Raw genomic sequence first — 16,865 nt, forward strand, 5'->3', positions numbered from 1 at the left:
AGCACTGCAGCATCCCTGACCACAGGCGCTTGTCCAAGTGTCGGTGGTCAAGTGGACCTTGCAGCAAAGCGCGGAACTAAGGGCCCACCTGATGTTGAGTGACACGTGCTGGTGCAAGGCGGGGACGCCACACCGGGAGAAGTTGAGACGGCTAGGGACGGCATAGTGAGGTGCCACAGTTGCCATCAGGTCCGGGAAGGCGGGAGTTTCAACAAGCCGGAACGCCAACCTCTCCTGGGCCAGCAGTTTAGCGATGTTGGCGTTCTAGGCTTGCGTGGGTGGGTGGTTAGCGGTGTATTTCTGCCGGCGCTCCAATGTCTGAGAGATGGTGGGTTGTTGTAAAGAAGCGCCTGATGGTGCCTTTGATGGTGCAGGAGAAGGAGATAAGACAGAAACAGGGGAGGATGAGGGAGAAGTCAACAAAGTGGCGGAGGCAGATGAAGTGATGTCCTGGCTCGTCCTCTGGAGTGCATCGCCAGCACTGTGAGCAGAGGCAGTGGCATGAACGGCGGGCGACGTTTGTCCTGCCGTTGCTGCCTGCCACTGATTCCATTGCTTGGATTCCAAATGACGGTGCATTGAAGTGGTGGACAGGTTGCTCTTCTCAGGGCCCCTACTCGATTTCGAGAGGCAAATTGTGTAGACGACACTATATCTGTCCTCGGCGCATTCCTTGAAAAAACTCTACACCTTCAAGAAACGTGCCCTCGATGGGGGAGTTTTTCTGGGCTGGGTACAAAAGGGAACATCTTCGGACATTCCGGGTCTGGCCTGGCTTCGGCAAAGCAGCTGACCTCTGCCTCTGGACATGTCTCTGCCTCTAGCTACCCTTTTTGGTGCTGCACCTGCCTCAACATCCACACTACTTTCCCAGCTTGACATCTGCCTTGTCCAGGTGGGGTCGGTGTCCTCGTCGTCCACCACCTCCTCTTCCAACTCCTGTCTCGCCTCCTCCTCCTGCACAATGCGCATGTCAACTGGCTGCCCTGACAGCAACTGCGTCTCATCGTCGTCGATGAGGGTGGGTTGCTGGTCATCCGCCACCAAATCGACCGGAGATGGAATGGAGGAGACTCTAGTGTTTGAGCATCTGGACACAGATACTCGTCTGTTAGGTCCGTGGAATCGCGAAATGGAGGGGCAGGTTGCGGTACAGTCAAAGGAAGGGAGAACAGCTCTGGGGAGCAGGGACAGTTGGGGTTATTGTTCTGGGAAGATTGGGAATTTTGGGTGGAAAGAGGACAAGACTGTTGGGTAAGAGGAGGTAGAGGCTGCCTGGCTGGTGGACAATGTGCTTTAAGCGTTATCCGACAGCCATTGCAAGACCTGTTCCTGGTTCTCGGGCCTACTAATCTTTGTACCATTCAGCCTAGTTAATGTGGAACTTTTGTGCAAAGCGCAGAACTTAGGGCCCGCCTGATGTTAAGGGACACACGCTGGTACAAGGCTCAACTCACCCTAAGTGCCAAAAACACTGCTGGTGCAAGGCTCTACTCATGCCAAGGGCCTCAATCTCTGCTGGTAGCTCAGCTTAAGGTCATGTAACTTTGTTTGGAAGGGCTCATGTTAAGGGCTAGAAAAGTGAATTTTGGAAGGTCTTACCACATATCACACACACACACACACACACACACACACACACACACACTCAAAATGACAGTTAAGGGTGAGGGCTTTTGGAATTCCCATTGCCTATTCCATTTGGGGTTGTCATGGGGAACGTGATTTAAAGGGGTGGTTGTTACTGTTTGTTGAGCTTAAATTGGGGTTTGTGTCCATCCATTTGGGGAGTAAAGAAGGTTTCCAGGTATTTTCCCACTTTGATAGAGGTTTTTTTGAATGTGGAAAGTGTGTAGTTGTTAGGCAGTGATGTTGGGGTAATAGAGGGTCTTTGGTGTGTTAGATGCCCCCAGACATGCTTCCCCTGCTGTCCCAGTGTCATTCCAGAGGTGTTGGCATCATTTCCTGGGGTGTCATAGTGGACTTGGTGACCCTCCAGACACGGATTTGGGTTTCCCCCTTAACGAGTATCTGTTCCCCATAGACTATAATGGGGTTCGAAACCCGTTCGAACACACGAACATTGAGCGGCTGTTCGAATCGAATTTCGAACCTCGAACATTTTAGTGTTCGCTCATCTCTAATACTCACTACACCCCCTGATAAATTCTTTGAGGGGTGCAGTTTTCAAATGGGGTCACTCCTTTGGGGAATCCAGTTTTCTGGTACCTTACAGGTTCTACAAACATGACATGGCGTCCAGATACCAAACATCTGAATCTGTACTCCAAAAGCCGCATCGCGCTCCTTCCCTTCTGTGCCCTGCTGTGCGCCCAAACTGCATTTTATGCCACATGTATGACACATGTATGATACTGGTGTACCCCGGATAATGTACATAATGTCATATGTGGGTATAAATTGATATTAGGGCACAGCCAGACACAGAAGGGAAGAAGGTTATTTGGTTTTTGTAGCACAGACTTAGACGGTTTGGTTTTTGGATGCCATGACACTTTTGCAGAGACCCTAAAATTGCCCTTACAAAATGGGGTCACTTCTTGGGGAATTCCAGTTCACTGGCACCTCCAGGGCTCTGCAAAAACATCATGGCACCCAGAAAGTCCCTCTAAATCTGTACCCCAAAAGCTAAAAAGCGCAGTGCTCCTTCTGAACCCTGCTGTGTGCCCAAGCAGCAGTTTACACCCACATATATAATTTTTTGCCCCTCGGGATGGCCCACTTAATAGTTTTAGGAGTGCAGGTCTCTGACAACACAAAGTGGGTGCAACGTATTGGGCACCGAAATGACATATTTCTTTAAAAATTAAAATTTTCATTTTGTACATTAATTTTTGGGAAGCATTTTTAGGCTCAAAATGATAATACCCCTTGATTCATTCCTTGACAGGTGTAGTTTCTAAAATGGGGTTGCTTTTGAGGGGTTTCCATTGTATTGGTACTTTAGGGGCTCTGCAAATGCGACATGGCACCAGAAAACTGCCCTCAAAAGCCAAATAGCCCTCTTTCCATTCTGAGCCCCGCCATGTTCCCATACAGAAGATTATGGCCACATATGGGGTATTGCCATGTTCAGGAGAAATTGTGTAACAAACTGTGGGGGGCTTTTAATTCTCTAACTACTTGTAAAAATTAAAAATATGGTGCTAAATGGACAATTTATTGGAAAAAAGTAATTTTTCATTTTCACATCTCAATGGTAAAAAAATCTGTGAAACACCTGTAGGGTCCAAGTGCTCACTAAACCCCTTGATAAATTCCTTGAGGGGTCTAGTTTTCAAAATGGGGTCATTGGGGGGGGGGTTCCACTGTTCTAGCACTTCAGGGGCTTTGCAAATGCAACATGGTGCCTGAAATAGATTTCAGCTAAATTTGCCCTCCAAAATCCCAATAGCGATCCTTCACCTCTGGACCTCACAGCGTGCCCATACATCACTTTACATCCACATATGGGACATTTCTGTAGTTGGGACAAAATGCGTAACAATTTGTGGGGTGCATTTTCTCTTTTATCTCCTTGTGGAAATGCAAAATTTGGGGTTAAAGCAACATTTTATAGCAAAAAATGTCACTTTTCCTTTTGTTGGGCCAATTCTGTTACACTCCTGTAGGGTCAAAGGGCTCACTATACCCCTTGGTAAATTCCTTGAGGGGTATAGTTTCCAAAATGGGGTCACATTTTGGGGGTTTCCACTGTTTTGGCACCTTGGGAGCTCTGCAAACGGGACATGGTGCCTGAAAAGTATTGTAGCAAAATCTGGCCTACAACTTGAACCCTTGTGCACCCTCGGCTCTGCTACATCAGAGCCGAGGGTGCGCTTGAACCCTTGTGCACACTCTGCTTCATCAAGCTAATAGAATGCATTGGCCAGCGCTGATTGAAGCAGAGCTGAATCTGTGTGCTTAGCTCAACTACTCCACTGGTGTAGTTGAGCTAAACACACACATTCAGCACTGCTTCATCACGCCAATACAATGCATTAGCCAGTGCTGATTGGCCAGAGTACGGAATTCGGCCAATCAGCGCTGGCTCTGCTGGAGGAGGCGGAGTCTAAGATCGCTCCACACCAGTCTCCATTCAGGTCCGACCTTAGACTCCGCCTCCTCCGGCAGAGCCAGCGCTGATTGGCCGAAGGCTGGCCAATGCATTCCTATGCGAATGCAGAGACTTAGCAGTGCTGAGCCAGTTCTGCTCAACTACACATCTGATGCACACTCGGCACTGCTACATCAGATGTAGCAATCTGATGTAGCAGAGCCGAGGGTGCACTAGAACCCCTGTGCAAACTCAGTTCACGCTAATAGAATGCATTGGCCAGCACTGATTGGCCAATGCATTCTATTAGCCCGATGAAGTAGAGCTGAATGTGTGTGCTAAGCACACACATTCAGCTCTACTTCATCGGGCTAATAGAATGCATTGGCCAGCGCTGATTGGCCAGAGTACGGAACTCGACCAATCAGCACTGGCTCTGCTGGAGGAGGCGGAGTCTAAGATCGCTCCACACCAGTCTCCATTCAGGTCTGACCTTAGACTCCGCCTCCTCCGGCAGAGCCAGCGCTGATTGGCCGAAGGCTGGCCAATGCATTCCTATGCGAATGCAGAGACTTAACAGTGCTGAGCCAGTTCTGCTCAACTACACATCTGATGCACACTCGGCACTGCTACATCAGATGTAGCAATCTGATGTAGCAGAGCCGAGGGTGCACTAGAACCCCTGTGCAAACTCAGTTCACGCTAATAGAATGCATTGGCCAGCGCTGATTGGCCAATGCATTCTATTAGCCCGATGAAGTAGAGCTGAATGTGTGTGCTAAGCACACACATTCAGCTCTACTTCATCGGGCTAATAGAATGCATTGGCCAGCGCTGATTGGCCAGAGTACGGAACTCGACCAATCAGCGCTGGCTCTGCTGGAGGAGGCGGAGTCTAAGATCGCTCCACACCAGTCTCCATTCTGGTCCGACCTTAGACTCCACCTCCTCCAGCAGAGCCAGCGCTGATTGGCCGAATTCCGTACTCTGGCCAATCAGTGCTGGCCAATGCATTCTGTTGGCGTGATGAAGCAGTGCTGAATGTGTGTGTTTAGCTCAACTACACCAGTGGAGTAGTTGAGCTAAGCACACAGATTCAGCTCTGCTTCAATCAGCGCTGGCCAATGCATTCTATTAGCTTGATGAAGCAGAGTGTGCACAAGGGTTCAAGCGCACCCTCGGCTCTGATGTAGCAGAGCCGAGGCTGCACAAGGGTTCAAGCGCACCCTCGGCTCTGATGTAGCAGAGCCGAGGGTGCACAAGGGTTCAAGTGCACTCTCGGCTCTGCTACATCAGAGCCGAGGGTGCGCTTGAGCCCTTGTGCAGCCTCGGCTCTGCTACATCAGAGTCGAGGGTGCGCTTGAACCCTTGTGCACACTCTGCTTCATCAAGCTAATAGAAAGCATTGGCCAGCGCTGATTGAAGCAGAGCTGAATCTGTGTGCTTAGCTCAACTACTCCACCGGTGTAGTGGAGCTAAACACACACATTCAGCACTGCTTCATCACGCCAACAGAATGCATTGGCCAGCACTGATTGGCCAGAGTACGGAATTCGGCCAATCAGCGCTGGCTCTGCTGGAGGAGGCGGAGTCTAAGGTCGGACCTGAATGGAGACTGGTGTGGAGCGATCTTAGACTCTGCCTCCTCCAGCAGAGCCAGCGCTGATTGGTCGAGTTCCGTACTCTGGCCAATCAGCGCTGGCCAATGCATTCTATTAGCCCGATGAAGTAGAGCTGAATGTGTGTGCTTAGCACACACATTCAGCTCTACTTCATCGGGCTAATAGAATGCATTGGCCAATCAGCGCTGGCCAATGCATTCTATTAGCGTGAACTGAGTTTGCACAGGGGTTCTAGTGCACCCTCGGCTCTGCTACATCAGATTGCTACATCTGATGTAGCAGTGCCGAGTGTGCATCAGATGTGTAGTTGAGCAGAACTGGCTCAGCACTGCTAAGTCTCTGCATTCGCATAGGAATGCATTGGCCAGCTTTCGGCCAATCAGCGCTGGCTCTGCCGGAGGAGGCGGAGTCTAAGGTCGGACCTGAATGGAGACTGGTGTGGAGCGATCTAGACTCCGCCTCCTCCAGCAGAGCCAGCGCTGATTGGTCGAGTTCCGTACTCTGGCCAATCAGCACTGGCCAATGCATTTCTATGGGGAAAAGTTAGCTTGCGAAAATCGCAAGCTGACAGGGATTTCCATGAAATAAAGTGACTTTTATGCCCCCAGACATGCTTCCCCTGCTGTCCCAGTGTCATTCCAGGATGTTGGTATCATTTCCTGGGGTGTCATAGTGGACTTGGTGACCCTCCAGACACGAATTTGGGTTTCCCCCTTAACGAGTATATGTTCCCCATAGACTATAATGGGGTTCGAAACCCATTCGAACACTCGAACAGTGAGCGGCTGTTCGAATCAAATTTCGAAGCTCGAACATTTTAGTGTTCGATCATCTCTATCTGCATTCTTTAAGGCCCCATTCACACTGCAGAAAAGGAAATTCCTCTTCCTTCTACGCTGCCGGCTTTTTTGCCCGGCTAGCCACAAAGGGATGCCGATGCAGTACATCAGCATTTCATCGCAGCATCCCACTCCTAATTAGGCCCAGATAAATGGGTCTAATCACGAGGGAGTCTTGAGGTGCTGACGCCGTGATTGACTCAGCCGCAGAATCTGCTGGAAGATAGGTCATATCGGAAGGACATGACCTATCTCCCATTGAAATAAATGGAAGGCGTTTTTTCAGGCGGATTTTGAGGCGGATTCTGCATCAAAATCCACCTGCAAAAAACTTTCTGAACTGACCCTAATATGTGCTGCTCTCCTGAATCTTGTGCAGTTGGGTTTTTCTTTTTCTCGTCCTACCATTCCCATGCAATAATTTCAGTACACAATATGCTAAATATGCTCTCTACTATCAGGTTTGCACTACTGTGCTATCTGCTCCAGGAAAGCATCACCCATCTGACAGTAGAGATCCTAATCAGCATATTGGGTACTATAACCATGGTCAAGAATGGACCACCATCAGAGCAGTACTGGTGGTACAGTCATCAGAGACCTTCCTGTACTAGAAATCCAATGCCTAGTCAAACTACTTCATTAGTATTCACTAACTTTAGTGTCAGTGAATTCCTATGAAGGGGGCTGTACTGCAGCTTCCTGCCTATGCCACTATAACCCAAACTTCTCTACCAAAGAGATAAGGAACCAGAGGTGGAAAGCAGCTGTGCTCTCTGCTTCATTAGTATTCACTGAGGCAGACAAGCAATGCATGTGAATAAAGTGCTTTGAGGCTTCCAGTTGCTGCAAACATTATACTATGCGGCGCCAAAGTGAAGCATTATATACTATGTGGGGCCAGTGTGGAAAAAGTATACTGTGGGGGAACATGTTATACCACTTTGGGCCCATCTATGGGGGTTACAGGACAGGAAACTGTAAGCTGTACCAGGGAGGATGGAGGCCCACAAAATTTGCTTGTATGGGGCCTGTTTTATAGTCAGGTCAAAGTGGATGGGATTCTAGGAAATCCCATGCCCACTTTGTGGTAAAACCACATTGCGGACATGCCGTGATTACTAGAGATGAGCGAGTACTGTTCGGATCAGTCGATCCGAACAGCACGCACGCATTGAAATGAATGGAAGCACCTGGTCCTTCCGCTTTGACGCCGGCCGGCCGCTTAACCCCCCCGCATGCCGGCTACGTCCATTCATTTCAATGCGTGCGTGCTGTTCGGATCGGCTGATCCGAACAGTACTCGCTCATCTCTAGTGATTACCAAAGCCAGCATGGTTTTGGAAACTGCATCATGTCAATTATACCTACGGCAATGCCAGCGGTTTCCCCATAGGTATAATTAAAACAGAAAGAAACAGAAAGAGGAAACCTCTGCAAACTGTCTGTCTAAAGCGCTGTGGGAAGAAGCATGATGCGTTGCCGCCGCGATTTTTCCAGTAGTGCTTTTTTGGTGCAGGACAACGTGTGGGGTCTTAGCATGAAACAGGTTACCGGACAGGACAGTATGTAGCTAGGAGGCATAGATAATAGAGATGAGCGAGTAGTACTCGATCGAGTAGGTATTCGATCGAATACTACGGTATTCGAAATACTCGTACTCGATCGAGTACCACTCGCTGTTCGAATGTAAAAGTTTGATGCAGAACCAGCAATGATTGGCCGAATGCTATACAGTCGGCCAATCAATGCTGGTTCTTCTCCTACCTTTAGAAGTCTTCTCTGTGCAGCTTCCCCGCTTGTAGTGCGGGCATGCGCAGTCGGCTCTGCCCAGGCCCGATGCCTGGCAGAGTGATTGAAGAGCCGGAAGACGCCTTGGGGACGCTGCAAGGAGAAGACTGCATGGAGGATCCAGCCCGACCCTCACTCGTGGACTTGGTAAGTATAATTTGATCGAATGTTGCCTACCCCTGAAATGAGCATTTCCCCCCCCCCATAGACTATAATAGGGTTCGATATTTGATTCGAGTAGTCGAATATTGAGGGGCTACTCGAAACGAATATCGAATCTCGGACATTTTACTGTTCGCTCATCTCTAATAGATAACTACACTGCTAGGAGCCCCTAGCCAACACACATACTGAGGTTCACAGGTGAAACTCAGTAATGTGAATGCATCCTAAATGTTTCGTAAATGTAAAGAAGAAATTTAAATGTAAAAAAAATCTCTAGAAATAGAAATAATTTAGCAATGTATAGTACAAAAGATTGTTACCTGCCATTATGTATCTGTTCATTGCTACCTTTTTTTTTTTTTTTTTTTGCAATATTTTTAGGTTACAAATAACAATGCCTGACAGCTAATGGACTCTCCTACCCACACATTTTATACTTTTACATTTAAATACATGTTTTAGTAGGAGAGAATTATTCTGTAAAAAATTAATGTGTATACTGATATAAATAGGAATGGAGCACAATAGTTCAGCATCTACTGTCACAACCTGCAAATGTTGCTTCTGTATGTGTTAAAATCCAGAGATGACTATATGTAATGCAGAAAGAGAATGTTGGATTTTTTTCTTCAGGCTCCAGAGATAATGACGGAGGATTCCACAATATACATGACTGGAATGTTAGAACAATAATGTCAGACTATTCCTTATGAGCATATGCAGGGTCACACATCCTTCTTAGCATGCATCTAAGAAACAAGTGAGAAATTTCCCTGGCTGATGATGATGGTCTTAAACAAATATAGGATATATATACAGTATATTAATTCTGGCATGAGCAACCTTGTGGATACTATATCTCAATACACAATGGAATGTGTAGAATATTGACACATTTTACATTAGCTTTTATTTTGAGTATAAATGAATGAAGTTACTTTATAGGCGACCTCCTTTGTGTGATCATTGTCTGCAGTGCTAATGAAAGCAGAAAAGGAGATGAGTAAGATGGTTACTATGGTAGTGACAAAATGCAGAGAGAATATCGCAGACGTCTCTTAGTACAATATCTTCTGATAATTAACAATCTGTTGTTTGGTCTATTCATCTATCTCAGACCATAATATCAAGTGCTTTTATTACCTCCACTTATTGTTAAAATAAGTATATGGATGGGTTCACATGACTCCTTTTTACTAAAGAAATGTAGGCAGTTTTTAATTGCAGTAATGAGTAGCACATGTTACTATGTATGTCGCCTGTATTACATAGAAGACCATTGTTTTACTGGTTGTTAATTGTACATGTGAAATACATAGTAAGGGCCCATTCCCACGGAGTAACAATGCGCTCATTCTGACACATAAACACGTGTCAGAATCAGCGCTTCAAAACAGAATCCCATTGTCTTCAATGGGTTCCGTCTTATGCACGCTACACATTGAAATCAATGGGAGGCTTTTTTAACCCATTGATTTCAATGTGTTACACGCATTAAACGGAACCCATTGAAGTCAATGGGATTCTGTTTTGAAGCGCTCACTCTGACTCGTGTTTACATGTCAGAATGAGAGCCGCGTTACTCCGTGGGAATGGGGCCTAACATGTGCTAAAAACTAATGCGATTAAAAACCGCATGCAGTTCTTCAGCAATGTAAACTTAGGGTGCTTTCACACAGAGTTAACGCTCCACTCATTCTGACACGTAAACACATTCAGAGTGAGCGGCATAAAACAGAATTCCATTGACTTCAATGGGTTCGGTCTTATGTGCGCTACCCATTGAAGTCAATGGGAGGCTTTTTGACCTATTGCTTTCAATGTGATATGCATGTATCACATGCGGCATTTTACAGTACCAGCAAATTGAATGAGTTTTGCACAACAAGAGCTGAAGAAAAGCTGCATTTTCAAAAATTTTAATAAGGGGAGATAAAAACACTGAAAAAATGCAGTAAAAGCTCAATGAAAAATACTGCAGAGAAAAACGCAATGTCTTTTCACTGTAGCAGTTCTTACCTGAGTTTTGACATATGGGTACGTGGTCTAAAGGAAGTATCACAGAATGTGAACCCCTGACTGAAAGCACTAGAGAATAAACCTCTTAGGTGGATATACTGTATTCAAATATGAATATGATTTTTAATAAGGGAAATACTGTATAATGAAAGACTCACACAATTAAAAGAAAAAGTAGAAAAGTTTATTATACTTCGCTTCGGTGAAGGAAATAGTTAAACACGCAATCTGGAGAGCTCCGCTTACCCACTTGTGGCCTAGGAATAGAAAATCACCAATATCTGGACACAGCTAGGATATGTTCTTCTGTCCCAGGTTGAAGCCAAAATCATTTTCATTGTCATCCCGTCTTATAAACATTTTGCCCTGGGGGGAACATCCTTGCAGCTGTCTTTGAAGACCATATGCACATATACTCACATCTACCTACATAAAACAATATACTTGAATACATGCATAGAACCAAATATCATATGTGTATATAAGTCATATAACACTGAAATGAGACATAAAACTTGAATCCCTCTTACATATACTACAAATTCTTATTTGATATAGCCTCTTGACAAAGTTGCTCGAAGCTTTGTGCCACAGCCAAGAGTGGCTACAAAAGGAATAGAAATACAGTATATAGGGAGTACTTCTACTTCTACCTTCTCCTCAATACTCAATGGCCTTTTCTCCCGGACTAGAGATATGCAGAGTTTCTGAAAATGGTTTTCAGTCTACATAGATTAGTATGGGCCCAGTAGGACCTGAGGCGGTGCGCCTTATATATGGATGGAAGCGGCGGCAAAGTCTGCGTGCCGCTTCCATACATACATAAAAGGCACCGTAAGGCTGCATTCACACTACGGAACGCCGGCGTGTATCACAGCCGTACACGCCGGCGTTACAGCAGGGCTGCCGGACACTTCCCATTCATTTCTATGGGAGCCGGCATGCGAGCGCTCTCCATAGAAATGAATGGACAGACACTTCCCATTCATTTCTATGGGAGCCGGCATGCGAGCGCTCCCCATAGAAATGAATGGACAGACACTTCCCATTCATTTCTATGGGAGCCAGCATGCGAGCGCTCCCCATAGAAATGAATGGAAAAAAGCAGTCCATTCATTTCTATGGGGAGCACTCGCATGCCGGCTCCCATAGAAATGAATGGGAAGTGTCCGGCAGCCCTGCAAAACCCTGAAACAGAATGTGAAACTTACCGAGCGGTGCAGGGCGGGCCTTATAGTCCGTAAAATACGGTATTTTTAAAATTAATACCTCTGATAGAGGCCATAGAATGAAAGATTTAAAAACTGTTACGTTTTTGGCCTCTGTCAGGTTAATATAAAGTTATTGACACATTTTGGGCATATGTTGGGAACTTTACTGAAGTACACACAATAAAACAAACTCCAGCTTTAGCTGGGAGCTAATGGGAGTATGTTAGCAGGAAAATGGTTATCAAACTAATGACAGTACCTTGTAGAGCGGTTTCTACACTTCCAAAGATGCCTTTCTTATTCTGCATTGTGACGACATTTTCATCAAAATCAGGATTTTATTTTTATGTAAATCGGCTGAAAAGAGTTTAGGGGCATTTCTTCTCCTGCTGGGGCTTCACTCACTACTTTATATAATCACCCCTAACTGCTGCCCAGCTCCCAAATTTTTGAGTGACAAATTCCACTTTGTCTGTAGTTGGGGGGACCGATATCTAGAGTGAAGAGCATTGCTCAAAAGGAGAAGAAATGCCCCTAAAGCCCTTTTGAGATAATTTGCATAGCAATAAAATTCTGATTTTCATGAAAATGGATTGGCAACGCAGAATAAGAAATGCAGCTTTAGAAAGTGTAAAATCAGTCCTACAAGGTCCTGTCATTAGTTTGATGATGATTTTCCTTCTGACAGACTCCCTTTACAGGGTTTCTTGATGGAGAATTCCTATACTTATGTAGAATCTATTATAAATGAACCTGGAGTCAGAACCAACCCAGAACCCCATGATGTGTCTGCAATAGAACCTGGGAGAAATAAATGTAGAAACCCTCCCTGGAGAACCCCTTTATTCTTCAAGAGGCAACATATTGTAAGTCCTCCTTCACTGAGAGTCAAACAACTAGTCACTGTAGTTTACTACAATATTGAATGAACACTAACTAACACTATGGGGGTATTTATTATGCCAGTCTTTACTGATTTGCTAAAAGGCGCAATAATCACCAGAATTACTAATGGGCTTTGACCTGAACTGCTGTAGATTTGTAATACAAAACTCAAGCCAGTTTTCTGGGGTAAGTTATACACTGTCTACCAATAAGTATTTGGACACCCAGTAAAGTTCTGCGGAGGCAGAGTTATGGTCTGGGGGTGTTTCTCCTAGTATGGACTGGGACCCTTGGTCCCAGTGTATGGAAAGCTCAATGCCGATGCCTGGGACAAGCTGGATCGCCAAACTAAGGGGTGCAGCAACCTACCAACATCGGTGAAAGAACTTACCTGTCTTCTCCAAGCCGAATGGTATAAAATACCACTAGCTGTCATACAAGGACTTGTGGAAAGCATGCCCCGCGGGGGTTGAGGCTGTATTTGCTGCTCGTGACACTCGGACTACAAGTGTCCAAATACTTATTGGTAGACAGTGTAGTAAATCTGGTGGACTGTGTTGCCCACATTCTGGGCCCACCTAGATTTTTAGCCAACTCATTCTGCTGTCTAAAGAAGTGTTGAGGTGGGTGCATGGGGCTGAGATGCAGCACAGTGAAGCAAAAATGTGCTAAGATGAGGCACATTTTTGCCACTTGGCACATTTTTCTAGGTGCATCAGCCTTAGCAAAAGTTGACCTATGTGTTTGTCCTCATTGATACCTTCTAAATAAGTCAATATTGCTTATTTACTTATTTTATTTACTTCAATAGTGACAATGCTTTATGGATATTGTCATCACTCACTGTCCCAAGTAGGGTTCACAATCTATGTTCCCTTTGGCTGGTGGGAGAAAACCAGAGTATCCAGAGAAAAGCTACGCAAACTCTTTGTAGATGTGGTCCTTGGCCGGATTCCTTGGCCAGATTCAAACCCAGCTCTGCAAGGCAACAGTGCTAAGTGAGTCATATTTTATTCCACCGGAAAAAAAAAACTGGAAAGAGAAAAACGAGTTTCGTAACATCATTTCAAAAACCTTGATGGTCCTTTGGAAATCTGGAAAGCATTTTCTACCCATTTAACTTTTGAAAATTGTCAATGTATTTTACTGTTCTAAATTTGTTTTACTCCCATAGACGGTAATGGTGATGTGAAATTAAATGTGACATTTGTGGGCCTGGGAAATATTGCATGTGCAAAGCGATTTGTTTACTTTACCAATATACCTTTATGAACGGTGACATTTTGTTATTATTTTTTTAATATCATATCAGCTGCCAGCTATGCTATAGCTGATATATTCACACATAAATAAAAAATAAAACAAAAAGTGTAGGTAAATATGTGAATAAATATGGAAGTAAATGTAAATAAATACAAAATATTCCATTTCTATTCTCTATAACTCGTACATGTATTTATTCAGTAAACGTACGGGTGATGATCTTAGTTGTTTCATTTATAGCAGTGGTTCTCAACCTTACTAATGCCGTGACCCCGCAATACAGTTCCTCATGTTGCGGTGACCCCAAACCAAGAAATAATTTTGGTGGCTACTTCATAACTGTAAGGGCTAGTTCACAAAGGGGGCGGTATAGCGGTTTCATAGCGGATTCAGGCACTGAGAGTCGGCTCAAATGAATGGGCCGACTCCAGAGGTTGCTGCCGCCAGGCGGACGCCACGGCTCACCAAGCTGAGGAATCCGCCTGAAGGGCAGCCCGCTTTTTTTTTTTCAGCATGCCGCTCATGGAAAAAACAAGCCTGGCGGTCTAAATAGACCTCCATTGTGAGGGGGCGGATTATGAAGTGCATTTCGCGCCATAATCTGCCCCCTCTGTGCCCGTGTGAACGGACTTAATTTTGCTACAGTTATGATTCGGAATGTAAATATCTGATATGCATTATGTATTCTCATTGCTACAAATCAAACATAATTTAAACAGTGATTAATCACAAAAGCTCTCTTCCACAAAATCTGCTGAACCCCTCCCCCTTGCTCACACACAGCCTGAACCCCCTATCACGCTCACACACACAGCTTGAACCCCCCTATCATGCTCACACACAGCCTGAACCCCCCCTATCATGCTCACACACGGCCTGAACCCCTCTATCATACTCACACACAACCTGAACCCCCCTGTCATGCTCACACACAGCCTGAACCCCCCTTATCATGCTCACACACAGCCTGAACCCCCCTATCATGCTCACACACAGCCTGAACCCCCTTATCATGCTCACATACAACCTGAACCCCCTTATCATGCTCACATGCAGCCTGAACCCCCTTATCATGCTTACACACAGCCTGAACCCCCTTATCATGATCACATACAGCCTGAACCCCCTTATCATGCTCACACACAGCCTGACCCCCCTTATCAAGCTCACACACAGCCTGAACCCCCTTATCATGCTCACACACAGCATGAAACCCCCTATCATGCTCACACACAGCCTGAACCCCCTATCACGCTCACACACAGCCTGAACCCCCCCCCCTATCATGCTCACACGCAGCCTGAACCCCCTATCACACTCACACATAGCCTGAACCCCCCTATCATGCTCACACACAGCCTGAATCCCCCTATCATGCTCACACACAGCCTGAACCCCCTTATCATGCTCACATACAACCTGAACCCCCTTATCATGCTCACATACAGCCTGAACCCCCTTATCATGCTCACACACAGCCTGAACCCCCTTATCATGATCACATACAGCCTGAACCCCCTTATCATGCTCACACACAGCATGAACCCCCTTATCATGCTCACACGCAGCCTGAACCCCCTATCACACTCACACACAGCTTGAACCCCCCTATCATGCTGACACACAGCCTGAACCCCCCTATCATTCTCACACACAGCCTGAACCCCCTTATCATGCTCACATACAACCTGAACCCCCTTATCATGCTCACATACAGCCTGAACCCCCTTATCATGCTCACACACAGCCTGAACCCCCTTATCGTGATCACATACAGCCTGAACCCCCCTATCATGCTCACACACAGCCTGAACCCCCTTATCATGCTAACATACAACCTGAACCCCCTTATCATGCTCACATACAGTCTGAACCCCCTTATCATGCTCACACACAGCCTGAACCCCCTTATCGTGATCACATACAGCCTGAACCCCCTTATCATGCTCACACACAGCATGAACCCCCTTATTATGCTCATACACAGCCTGAACTCCCTTATCATGCTCACACACCGCCTGAACCCCCTTATCATGCTCACACACAGCCTGAAACCCCCTATCATGCTCACACATAGCCTGAACCCCCTTATCATGCTCACACACAGCCTGAACCCCCCTATCATGCCTACACACAGCCTGAACCCCTCTATCATGCTCACACACAGCCTGAACCCACTTATCATGCTCACACACAGCCTGCACCCCCTCCCCCCTCTTGCTTACACATACTGTCTCTTCTCTCCATCTTACCTTCCAGTCTCCATTCACTGCAGCTTTCTCTTCCTGTGTAACTTGGCACTGTACTGAATAGCTCCGCCCACAGAGTACAATCACACGGTCATGACATCATCACAGGTCCTTCAGCCCACTAGGATCTACCCTGCTGCAAAACGTAATGTGGCTTCTCAGCTGCTAAAGCCATCGGAAATATGTATTTTCCGATGGCTTTAGGCGACTCCTGTGTTTTGGTCGTTCGACCCCTGACGGGGTCGAGACCCACAGGTTGAGAAGCGCTGATTTATAGTATTAACTTTACTTATGTATCATAATTCATACAATACACACATAATGCATGTATGAAACATATACTGTATACAAAATGTATACAAGCTGCAAGATCATTGAAGTTTCGTTAAAATACTTCCTTATAAAATTATTTAGAATTATTAGATATTGTCAGAAAGATCTACTACTCGCTCTAATGGGCTTGGGGAATACATCATTTTACTATGTTAAATTTCAAAAAGTTTAGTGGGCTCTGCTACAGAGCTGCAAAGAGGCAGTTTATATTGTAGTATTCATACACCGTATTTTTCAGATTATAAAGAACACTTTTTTCTCTCAAATTTGGGAGGAAAATGGTGGTGCATCTTATACTCCGAATGTGGTTGTTTGGGGGGGGGGGAGGAACGGGGTCGCTGCATCGCCTCAGGCCTACTGCCACCTGCTTCCTGTAGCAGCAGAAGTGGGACAATGTGTGGGCCCTGGACTTAGGGGAGAGGGTGCCCCAC

This window comes from Leptodactylus fuscus, chromosome 8 (genome assembly GCF_031893055.1).
Source record: "Leptodactylus fuscus isolate aLepFus1 chromosome 8, aLepFus1.hap2, whole genome shotgun sequence".
NCBI classification, from domain to species: Eukaryota; Metazoa; Chordata; class Amphibia; order Anura; family Leptodactylidae; genus Leptodactylus; species Leptodactylus fuscus.